The following is a 12611-nucleotide window of genomic DNA, read 5'->3' as shown; positions in this document are numbered from 1 at the left end:
GTAATGGTTCCGGTCACATCATTCTTTCCCCTGCCTTTTTTGCATCAAGAGGTTAAACGTCTCATGCTTGTCTCTATGGCTGACCGGTTGATGCTTCCATCCATTTCAAAGCCAAACGCTTATAGAAGAAGTGCGTTACCTCTGAGGGTAAGCGTTCACTGGGTGAATATCTTTGCATTCTATTCGGATGTGCTGAGTGGTGTCTAGATTTTCGCTGCTGCAGACACATGCCTAATTTTGTCGCGAATATTTCCTCCCGTATATTCTTTCCCTTAGGTGAACAGCTCGAGCCGCAAATAGCAAGGCACTATCTTTTGTGTTATCTTACAGATTCTGGTTTTTATTTTTGTCATTGTATATCCGCATAGCATAACCAATTTCGTTGTGAATGTCTGCATCCAATGCACTTCCTCTGTTTCTCTCACTTTTTTAATGACTTCTGGTTGTCTATTTGCACTTTCAATTACCCTGTCCTCTAACTCTAACTATCCCTCGAATTTGTGTCCACTCTTTTCAACTACAGATATTTGTGCTGTTTCGCTGCCAATTTATTTTACCTACATTCTGAGTCCCTCTTAAAATCTAATTTTATTCTGCGCTTCTGTCCTCATTCGTCGCTTCACTGTAGGCTCCCAAAGGCGGCAGACCTACCGATCTTTGGTTAACTCCCAACCCAGACAGACAACCTCATTTTAAGCACAGAAAGACATTTGCGAACGTGCGCGCTGGTGCCATTAAACCAACGTTACCGGATGGATGGATGGACGTTATAAGCGTCCCCTTTGGAAAGGAGCGGTGGGTTGCGCCACCAAGCTGTTGATATTATACTGCCTAATGTCCTACCTAGGTTAAGCAGGGAAGAAAAAGCACTACGAACTCCCACAACAAAATTTTCTGATCCCCTATTGCGAACTTTGCTTTTGGATGTTTCCGTTCTTTGTCGTTTCCCTACTTTTCTTCCACTAATCCTCCGATCAACTCTTCTTAATCCCCATTGTGGACATGTTTACTTTTCCACTGCTCTCGCTGAATCCAAGGGCTACAAGGAGGCCAGTGATGCCTAAATCGACCGCTGTGCAGATGTCCTCACATTCTAATAAAACATGCTCTGTCGTTTTCCTAGCTTTACAGCAGCAAGCACATGCTTCATCTTCCTTCTTATATCTCTCTTTATAGGTGCGTTTACTATGGCATCCCGATCTCGCCTCGAAAAGTAATGAGCGTCCCTTTGCGTTATCATAAATTGCTTCTTTCCTGATTTCGTTTTTTCTTCTTAACTAGTTACTCATGGCAGGTTTCTTTTTCATCGCCGCCACCCATGAGATTATTTCAGCCTCTCTGACTTTCCGTTTAACGTTCTTTGTTGCTGTGTTGCCCACTCTACAGGCCGCATACTTGCTGGTAAGCTTCCTAGTTTTTTTCATCCACTGTGAATCAATGTTTTTCCTGTACAGACACCTCAACACTCTCCCAGTCCATTTACGTTCTTCCATATTCCTCAGTTGCTAGTCACACTCAATTTTATTGCGAGCTTCCCTCACTTCAAAGCTAGTCCAGCCCATATCACATTGCACAGCTTCATTTGTAGCCTTCCCGTGAGCGCCCAGTTCCAGGCATCCTATTAACCTTTGGTTCCCATCGAGTCCTGATTGCACGCCCGATTTAAAGCAAACAACAGCATTTCGAAAAGTAACTCCTGTAACCATTACACCTTTCCACATTCCTCGGAGCACCTCGTATCTATTGTATCCCCATGGTAATCTGTGCTTTATTATGACCGCATTTCTTTCCCCCATCACTGTTATTGTTTTTTCTAGTGTTTCCATATATCTATTGCCTCCATATATCATATGCCAAGGTGTTTATGGTCTGTTACCCGAGGTATTTCCTGGCCCTCTATTGCCATTGTCTGTTCAGTGTTTTCATTGAATACCATAACACCTGATTTTCTAACACTAAATTTAAAACCTAACATGTTGCCTTCCTGTCCCCAGATATTAGCCAGACGTTGCAAATCACTTTGCTTCTTAGCTAGCAGCACAATGCCATCTGCATAAAATAAACCTGGAAGCTGCTGCTCTACTACTGTAGCCACCTGTTTGAATGACGGAGTAAACCCGATATTACTTCCTTCTAGCGCCCTTTCCACCCTCTCCGTGTATACCATAAACAGCAGTGGGTATAAAGGGCACCCCTGCCTGAGTCCCTTCCTGATATCAACTTTCTCCTCGCTCCTCATCCCATCCCAGTCAACGCAAACGGCATTTTCTTGGCAAATCTGTCTCAAATGCTTTCGACAATCGTCACCTAAGCCTTCCCCTTCCAAAATATGCCAGAAAATGTAGCGGTATACATTGTCATAAGCTCCTATAATGTCTAAAGAAGCCACATATAATAGTCTGCTTTCTCCTTTTCATACTTCAATACAATGCGTAAGAACAAATAAGTTATCATCTAAATGCCCACCTATTCTGAAGCCATTCTGAAGTTCTCCCAAATTGCCATTATTCTCTGCCCATGCTTGAAGCTTTAATTTGATTGCCTATATTGCTAGCCTGTATACTACCGATGTAATGTTAAACGGTCTATACCAGTGAATTCTAGCTTTCTTCCCCGTGACTTTAAAAATTCACTTCATTCTACTTTGTCGCCAACTGTCTGGTATTCGTCTACCTTTTAAAGTTTTTTTTTCCACTGCTTTCACAAGAGCTTCCTTACTATTTGGTCCTAGTTCATTAATCAGTCTAACGGCAACCTCGTCTAGCTCTGTGACTACGCTTAGGAATTTTCTCTTCGGCTTTCTTCCAGTTGAAATTTGTCAGCACCAGCTCCTTTTCCACCTGGGTCTCTTTCCTGCTCTTTTTGTCTTCAAATACAGCCTCTTCAATGCCTTGGAAAGATTCGGCTGTTATTTTGGATGTAATTTATTGCCGCTCCTCCTTCCAGTCTGTTTCCATCTTCGTCTAGGATATGTTGTTGTATTGTTGTTGACTTCCTACCTAACAATGCTATGTGGTTCCAAGATATTCTAGGTGTGGCCTTCTTTCACCTTTCACCATCTGACAACCAACGTTCACTTTCACCTTTTATCTTTGCTTGCACCAGTATTTGAACCATAGACTTCTTCTCCCTGTATATTTCCCACTTACTGGCTACTTCACCCTAAGGCAACTGCGGCTTGTTTGGCTGCCTGTGCTCTCGGGATGCTTTCTATCGTTCGGCGATCGCTTCTCGTATCTCCCTGTTCCACCAGCCTTCCGGTTTCTTTTTTTCCTTTCCAACGAACATTTTTCTCTTTCCCTATTTCTGTCGTTATTACCCTAACAAGCTCCCTAGATTTTCACTCTTTATTTGGCCATTTGCCAAGTTCTTCCTCTACTCCAGTGATTTATTTGTTATTTGTGGAGCGTTCAAATTTGGACTGCCATTTTGCACTTCTTGGTCTCTTTGGCAACTACATATCCCATTTTCAAAATGATGAGTTTATGGTCATTCCCTATGCTCCTATACGCTTCCTCATCAATGATCATTTTTCTCAACTTATCATGAATTCCTTATTGTCATCAGGGCGTGGAACCGGCGAGATGGCGGTGACCCTTACAAGTTTTCTACTGCTCACGCACGTGTTTTCGGCGATCTATCCCACGGCGGTCCTTTCTCATGGATTTCCGTTCGACGACGCATACCTGGAATTGAGCGACAGCAGTTCTTCGTCTTCAACCAATTTGTTCAAAGCATTCGAGCTACAACAGTGTCTAGCCGGTGACGAATATGAACGTTTTCGGATTCCAAGTTTGCAACATTGCTAAGTGACCGTTGACCCTATCAAGTGCCAGCTACAATCGGGGGGGGGGCAATGAGCAATCACAGTGAAGAGGACAGGAGTGTTGCGGCCGGCGATGCTAACGCGTGCCGTACACATGCCGATGATAGGCACAGTACCGCCATCCGCAACGCGGACGACGCGTGCCGACGCTGGGATGAGGGGCTTGTTAAGTCGGAGTTAAGTATCGTCCGAGGGCAGCACTCATAATAGAAATATGTGCCCCTGTATCGATGAGTGCCGTGACAGGATATCCATCAACGTCAACGTCAGGAAGGTTTTGGTTCGTGTTTAACGTGAGCAGAGGATTTGAGGGCAGTGTCGACAACGCAGCTTCACCTCCAGAAGCTGCAGTGCTTAGTTTTCCGGTTGGGTCCGGGAGCTGATAGGCGGCGAAGAGAAGCGGCGGGGTTGGGGCGAACGGGACTGACGGCGTCGAGGTGAGGGCGAGCGGCTGTAGCGAAGGTTCGGAGCAGGAGCATCAGCGACAGTGGCTTCACGGTGGGTGGTCCAAAGGTGCGGAAGTAAGTGTCCGAGGAGGCGAAGGCCATCGGTTGCGGCAGTGACGAGCGACGTGGCCGATGTGACAGAAGTGAAAGCAGATTGATCTGTCATCAGGGGTACGCCAATCGGATGGGTTGCGGCGAGATGTGGCGGAAAAGACTGTCGGGGACGAGGGGGGGGGGGGGCGGTAGAGAACTGGGGAACGCTGGGTCGAGATGTTAAACACACGAATTTTAGACCCATGTTTTCAAATTCTTGTCGGACTACGGCCTGAATCATGGCAATCGTGGTTGCTGGCGGATCAGGAGGTGTCATGGAGAAAGCTGGCGAACAGGCGGCCTCGAGCTCGCGGCAAACAATACGGGTGACGTCGTCACAGGGGGTGGCCTGACGTGATCGACCCTCACATGTCCACGTAGCAGCGGTGTTGGGTAGCCGCGTGATGGGGTGTGTGATACGACGGCTCTTGGCTTGTTCAACGCGACGGCATTTTTTAATGATGGCGTCGATTGTCGAGACATTGCCCAAAACAAGCAAATTGAAAGCGTCGTCGGCGACGCCTTTTAGGACATGTGACACTTTATCTGATTCAGACATAGCATCGTCAGCTTTGCGGCATAAAGCCAAGATGTCGAAGATGTAGGAAACGTACGGCTCTTTAGATGTCTGGACGCGAGACGCAAGAGCGTTTCTCGCGGCAACCTTGCGGCCAGTGGGGTCGCCGAACAGTTCCCGTAGCTTTTCCTTGAAAGAGTCCCAACTTCTGATCTCGTGGTCATGCACCTGGTACCACATGCGTGGGGTGCCGCCAAGATAAAAGATGACATTGGCGCGCATAATGGTTTGGTCCCACCTATTATTACCGCTGGCATGTTGATATAGCTTGAGCCATTCGTCAACGTCCTGTCCCTCCAGGCCGCGATGTTGGGTCACCGTGGCGACGGGAGCAGTCGGACCAGCCGAAGCCGTTGCAGAGGCGGGCTCGTCACCGGGAGGCATGGTGACAAGCTTGACGTAAAAGTCTTGCTTGGGCTAGTTGGTTCATGCTTGAAGTAGGTAAAGGCAAGGCGCAGAAGACCAGGACTTAGGAAGAAGAACACAAACGACCAGACGGGCGCCCGTCTTGTCGTTTGTGTTCTTCTTCCTAAGTCCTGGTCTTCTGCGCCTTGCCTTTATCTACTTCAAGCTCGACGTACCGACCACTACGGAGTTCCGTGGCGAGCATGGGGATCGCTGACTTCCACCAGAATGTTACGTGTAGAAAGACACAGATAAAAGAGGCTATTTATAGACTATTCCCACTAGACTGGAGCCAGAGCGCCAGGCCGACATTCACTCGCGCCAAGGGCACAGACCCACTTCGTCGTCGTTCTCACGACGGCTCGTCTCTCGAGTATCTACCGATAATATCGTAATAATATCATCGTAGCAGCACTGTGAGGATCGGGCGTGGAACCGGCGAGATGGCGGTAACCCTTGCAAGTTTTCTACTGCTTACGCAGGTGTTTTCGGCGAACTATTCCATGGCGGACCTTTCTCACGGATTTCCGTTCGACGACGTATGCCTGGAATTGATGGAGAACTGTTCTTCGTCTTCAACCGATTTGTTCAAGGCATTCGAGCTACGATAGTTCCCAGCCGTTGACGAATTTGAACGTTTTCGGATTCCCAGTTGGCAACATTGCCAAGTGGGCGTTGACCCTATCAAGTGTCAGCTACGAAATCAGCGGAGCAGCACTGTGATGATCGGGCGGGGAACCGGCGGGATGGCGGTGACCCTTACAAGTGTTCTACTGCTTACGCAGGTGTTTTCGGCTAACTATTCCACTGCGGACCTTTCTCACGGATTTCCGCTCGACGATGTATGCCTGGAATTGATGGAGAGCTGTTCTTAGTCTTCAACCGATTTGTTCAAGGCATTCGAGCTACGATAGTGCCCAGCCGTTGACGAATTTGGACGTTTTCGGATTCCCAGTTGGCAACATTGCCAAGTGGGCGTTGACCCTGTCAAGTGTCAGCTACCAAATCAGCGGAGCAGCACTGTGATGATCGGGCATGGAACCGACGAGATGGCGGTGACGTTTACAAGTTTTCTACTGCTCACGCTGGTTGGTTCTTTTTGTCCTTTGGAAATGTCCCACTGCATTTTGCCGTTTCCACTCGAAACGCTTTTTATTACTCTTTCCTGTCGCCGACGCGGTTCTGTGTTGTGGAAACGTGTGCATGTCAAGCGGTATTTTTCACTTTTTCGTAGCCCGGCATTTTATCTACTTATTTTGCTGCTTTCTGGCAGAGATATTGAGTGTAACCCAGGTCCACCAACTGGTGAACAAATGCAAGAACTGTTAAATGGTCAAAGTGCAATGCTTTCCATGTTATCGCAGCTCACCGCAGACGTTACTAACGTTAAAGCTCGGCTTCTTTCGTTGGAAACTAAGCTAGAAGAAATCGACACAATTGAAATAACCTTGGCTAATGTTCAAGATGAGCAGCGACAAGATCATGATGTTTGGCAGGAACGATTCAAAAATTAGACGTCTTGGAAAATCATGAGAGGCGCAATAATTTGCTTTTTTATGGCTTAGCGGATTCTAATGCCTATGAGACGGCAGCCCATTCTGAGGAACTCATCATAAATCAGTGCACTGCGAAGCTTTAATTACCTTCGTTAACTATTGAACGTGCGCACAGGCTAGGAAAATTCTGCAAAGGAAAAGAACGGTCCAATATTGTTCGCTTCATTTTTTTTTAAAGACCGCCAAGCCGTGTTTGCAAAAGCATTCAAGTTCAGGGAATCGAACGTTGCTATATCTGAAGACTTTGCCCCTACTGCCTGCGATAAGCGAAAGAAATTATGGGCGTATGCCAAACAAAGCAGCGATGAAGCAAAGAAACCAGTTCTGAAGTTTGGTACGCTTCACTTGCCGAGCAGGCGCTTTCAATGGGGCAGTAAAGCGGGCATTGTACGAAAGCAATGACAAAGTACTGTTTACGCTGCGATGTGCCCCGTCAGCGTTCTGTTAGTCAAATGCCGCAGTGTCAAAAATAAAGTTGATGATCTTCGCTTTTTTCTTGATACCATCCAACCGACCATTTTTTTGGGAAGAGAACCTTGGCTTGACCCGACTATCGCAAGCATTGAAGTATTTCCGGTCGTCGAGACCGCTGCGCACGTGGCGGAGGGGTGTTTATTCTTGTCCACAATAGTGCCCCGAGGGTGCAAATGGAATTTCCGGATAGTGAAACTGAATCGATTTTTTGTAAAGTAAGGCTTCTTTCCAATTTTTCTTGGGTTACTATATAGGCATCCTGGTCCTTCTGTGGAACCACTAGTTCATTTATCCAATTTTCTTGAATCTACTAACAATGAATGCTTTCTTCTAGGGGGGGGCGGGACTTTAACCTTCCGGATATTGACTGGTCAGCTGGGGACCCGAGGGATACTGCTTGAGGGAGCCTATACTCAACTTTCTTTGATGTTAGATCAGAACACTTTCTATCAGTGTGTGCACGAGCCATCGCGCACTGACGGAGCAGGTCCCGTACTCGACCATTTGCTCTCTAACGTGCATGATGTTGTATACAATGTACGGCTGTTGCCAGCTTCGAGCAATCACAACGTTTTTCTAGGAGATTTATCAGTTCTGTTTGTAAAGGTTGCAAAAACACCTAGTCGAAAAATTTATGCTTAAAGCAGGGCCAACCATGAGGCGATTAGCGCTGCTTTCAAGTCGTTCTTTCCAACTTTTGACGCACTCGCAGATAATCCAGATATCGAACAACTGTGCAATATTTTCAAACTGAAAATGTTTGAACTACTTAAAGCTTTTGTCCCATCACGAGTTATATTAAGTAGGCGAGCTCGAGACAAACCCTGGTTTAAGACAGAGTTACGTGCCCTTGTTCGACGACAGCGACGAAATCATCAAAGATACAAGGCGTCTGATTCGCCATAGCATTCGGCCTGGCTGAAAGCAATAAAAATTAATTTAGACAAAAGTCTGACATCGCTAAGGACTTATATATTTTTGAAATCTAGGAGAAATACTTATCAGGGATACCAAAGAATTTTGCAGGTATGTGAAGCGTATGTGAAACAATTATTCATGATAACGAGTCTAAAGCTGAAATTTTTAGCCGTTATTTTTCATCTGTGTTTTTGCCGTCTAGCTCACGTACTGTCTATTTTGAATTATCCGCTGAAATAGACCGCATTCAGGAAGTCACCTTTTGTGTCGATGGTATCCGTAAATTACTAAAAGATGTGAACCAGGCTAAGGCATGCGGCCCTGATCACATTCCTGCCGCTATCATGCGGAATTGTGCGGACGTGTTATGCTTTTATTTCATCCGGTTGTTCGAGAAGTCCCTGAACGAAATCAATATGCCTGATGATTGAAAATTCTCGAGAGTCGTGCTCATACATAAGAGTGGAGTGCGAAACTGCATTCAGAACTGCAGGCCCGTTTCCTTAACTAGTATAAGTTGCAAAATTATGGAGCACGTAATACAGAGTTGGTTATGGCCCATTAAAGTAAACATAATCTCCTAAGCCCCAGCAAGCATGGTTTCAGGTGCGGTTCATCTTGCAATGCACAGTTGGCAGAGTTTATTCATGATTTTGCCGCAGCAGTCGATAAGCAACAAGTTGTGGACTGCGTTTTCCTAGATTTCCGTAAGGCATTTGATGTAGTCGCACACAGTCTCCTACTCTCCAAATTAAATGCTTATAACTAGGATGGTAAAATAATAGCGTGGATTGCCGAATATTTGTCATTGAAGAAACAAGCTGTTGTTCTGAACGGCATATCTTCGCACTATGCATCAGTCACGTCGGGAGTTCCCCAAGGCTCAGTGTTGGGGCCACTATTGTTTTTGTTGTATGTATATTAATGATATTTCAACTGGTGTACGGTCTTCATTGAGGATGTTTGCCGACGATGGTGTTGCTTACACAGTCGTAGATGCCATTACCGGTTCACAAATTCTGCAAGTTGACTTAAATTCTATAGCAGACTGGTGTGCGCGTTGGGATATGTCATCAAATATAAATAAGACTGCACACGCTACCTTCAAAAGCAAACGAGCTAATCATCCGTATAGATATAGAATTCATGATTTAATTTCAAAAAGAAGCAAGGAATTCAAATATCCAGGTGTGTTTTTTACTTCTTATTTACGATGGAACAAACAGTTAACTATATTGGAATTAGGGCAGTATCAGTTTTGGGATTCTTGCGGCGCAATTTTAGCCATTTACCGAATAACTTAAGAACGCAGTTGTATTTCAGTCATGTACGTTGAATACTTGAATATGGATGTGTTTGTTGGGACCCACAAACATCTGAGCTTGTAAAGAAATTAGAAAAATATCAAGAATAGGGCGGTTAGATTTGTTCTTGCTAACTATAGCCGGCAGCTTAGCATGACAGAAAGCAAACTTAAACTTAAATTGCAAGAGCTGAAGGATCGTAGAAGGCGTAGCAGATTAAAAATTTGCCACGATATTTACTATTCTAAAACAGGTATAAACCGCGAAGAATATAAGCGACTTGACCACTGTTTGAAGGTCAGGAATTTCCTTGTAGCGGTGACGTCTTATGTTATTCCTTTTTTGTTGGAACTGTTCGAGATTCGAACAGTTTGCCATCGACTGTTGTATAAATCACAGAAAATGATGGTTTTTCCACGCACAGAAATAATTTGTTCATGTATTTATTCAATCCTGTATGCTCCCTGCTGTAGTGCTCTACGGAGCGATGCAGGTACCTAATAAATAATAATAAATAAATAATGGATGGTTGATTGGCTGTTTCCCACTCCCAACGTGATCTCCCCTTCACACTTATGCCGTTTATTCACGATAAAGAGGTTATATTGCTCACAAAGATCTAGCATTGATTTCCCGCTTTTTTCGGTACAGCCATCTAAATCCTGCATGTCGCCATTAATGTCAACTAATAAGATAACTTCAGCACCATTACCGAGACCCTTTATATGAGCGCTTATGCACTGCACCAACTCTTTGTTTTTCTCTGTGCAATTATTTCCGGTCCACACATACGTTACGCCCAGGCAGTTTTTTTCTCACTCACTGTGTTTGACAACTGAAGATGCTTTTGACATTTTTAATTTACTCTTTTTGATTTGGCTCTCTGATGAATGGGCATACCAACCGCCGTGACATAGCGTGCGCCATCTATGTTCGTAAAGAGAAACGAAATATAAACAGTTCAGTGTGCACACGACCGAGGGAGCCACCCGAGACTCCCAGCTGAAAGTAGCGTCTACTAAAAATTGGTGAAGTGGAACGATCGGCGCTCTCTTGCTGAGGCGCCGCGTGTTGAAAAAGTTTGCGGCGGCGCTGCGAGCGAATTGAATTGGAGTGGGGACGCGCTGCGCGGCAGATTCAATGCAATTTCGCTGCGGGCGCTGACACCGATTGAACGCGTACGCTATTATAATGGTATATTATTTCAACTGCAAGTTTATATTGACAACTTTTTGCTACGTATACATAGTTGAAGCGTGGTTTATACAACATGTCGTCTTAAATTTTCCGGTCGTTGTCAAGTGCATCGTCTGCTAGCGAGCCCACGTTCCCTGCGTGAACGCTAGCGGACGTCTAGTTTTTCTCGCAGAAAGTCTTGGCAGTAAATTTTCGATAGTTTTCTTTGCTTTGGTGCGCCCGCGTCTCTTGTCGACCGGTGCCAGTTGCAGTGCTGGCCAGGGGAACCGCTCTCTTTACAGCGAAGCTGTTCAGGGCTAGTTCGCCCAGGATCGTGTCCATGTGCACACGCAAAACTCCCCATACGTGGGCCAATCGCGAAGATAGTGCAATGCCAGGCCGACCTGCTGCGGAGGTGAAGCAGTCGTTAAGCACTCCCCATACGTGCGCCGACCCCGATGACATTGCAATGGCGGGCCAACCCGCGGCGAAGGTGCAGTTCGCCATTAGGGGGCCCACATACGCAGCTTCGCTGGTCATCCTTGTCCAAAGAGTGGAAGGGCACTGAGTTTTTTTTTTTACTTTGACCCGCCGTGGGTGCTCAGTGGCTATGGTGCTGGGCTGCTGAGCACGAGGTCGCGGGATTGAATCCCGGCCACTGCGGCCGCATTTCGATGGGACAAAAACACCCGTGTTCTTAGATTTATGTGCACGTTAAAGAACCCCAGGTGGTCGAAATTTCGGCAGTCCTCCACTGCGGGGTGCTTCATATTGAGAAATTGTTTTTGGCACGTTAAACTCCATAATTTTCTTAAACTTTGTTTTCTAAAAGTAACACGTAATTTTTGCACAAATGCGGCCTACCTGCAACATGAAGCTGGGTAAGAAAATTTTATTGATATCGCGTTAATTTACGCGCGCTTCTCGTTGGTGGAATATAGATCAGGGACAATGATAAAAGAAAACAATATTATAGTGAAATAAACCAGGTTTATAAACTGCGTGGTGCGAAGAGATGAAGATGAGCAGTGTATTTCTAGGTAAATCTAAGGATACATAGGCATATATATCCACGGCATATATGCAAGAGAATAATTATCAAATATACTGAATGCGCTGATTGAAAAAGTGGAATGTCCCGAGCAGAATAAGCGCGTTTATTTTAAAAGCTGCACCAGCCCCAGGTGAACCAATCGACTTTCCGAGAAAAAGAATCAATGCAATTATCGGACGTTAATTATGAACAACAGTGTTAGGAAAAATATATTGCATATGTATTCATATTGAATCTGGGAGACCGGGAAGTCTTTGCCAATGTATCCTCCCTGACTTGTCTGACGATCTCCTCAAGGTGCCAGCAGGCGAAATGAAGTTGAAACAATCAGTCTAATCGAATCGTATTTACAATTCAGCAGGTCGTATTCGGCTTCAGAATTCAGTATGAAAAATTATCGGACAGCCGTTTCCGTTCGAATGTAACGCATAACAGCACTTCTTATATCTCGAAGTTGAGGTGCCGATGATAGTGAGGACTCTTATTCCAAAAGATAGCGTTGCTGGAGAGTCGTGGCTGTTGCACACAGAGGTGCACCAGTTCATGAAGGAATTACCGCACGGGTGCTAATCGGTTCTGCTGAATATGTTCACAGCTGTCAGTCAATATACATGCCTTGTTTTGGGGCAGCCTGTAAATCTGCAAACTTGATTCAGGCAAGCAAACACTTTTTTAACAGTCTCACTATGTTTGCAAGACTGCAACCCATTAAAACTTGGTGCCCACTATGTTACCACACTTACATTCTTCAACGAACACAGTAGATCTAAAAATATATCTAC

Source organism: Dermacentor albipictus, chromosome 4, assembly GCF_038994185.2.
Source record: "Dermacentor albipictus isolate Rhodes 1998 colony chromosome 4, USDA_Dalb.pri_finalv2, whole genome shotgun sequence".
NCBI lineage: Eukaryota > Metazoa > Arthropoda > Arachnida > Ixodida > Ixodidae > Dermacentor > Dermacentor albipictus.
This window is presented reverse-complemented; position numbering follows the sequence as displayed.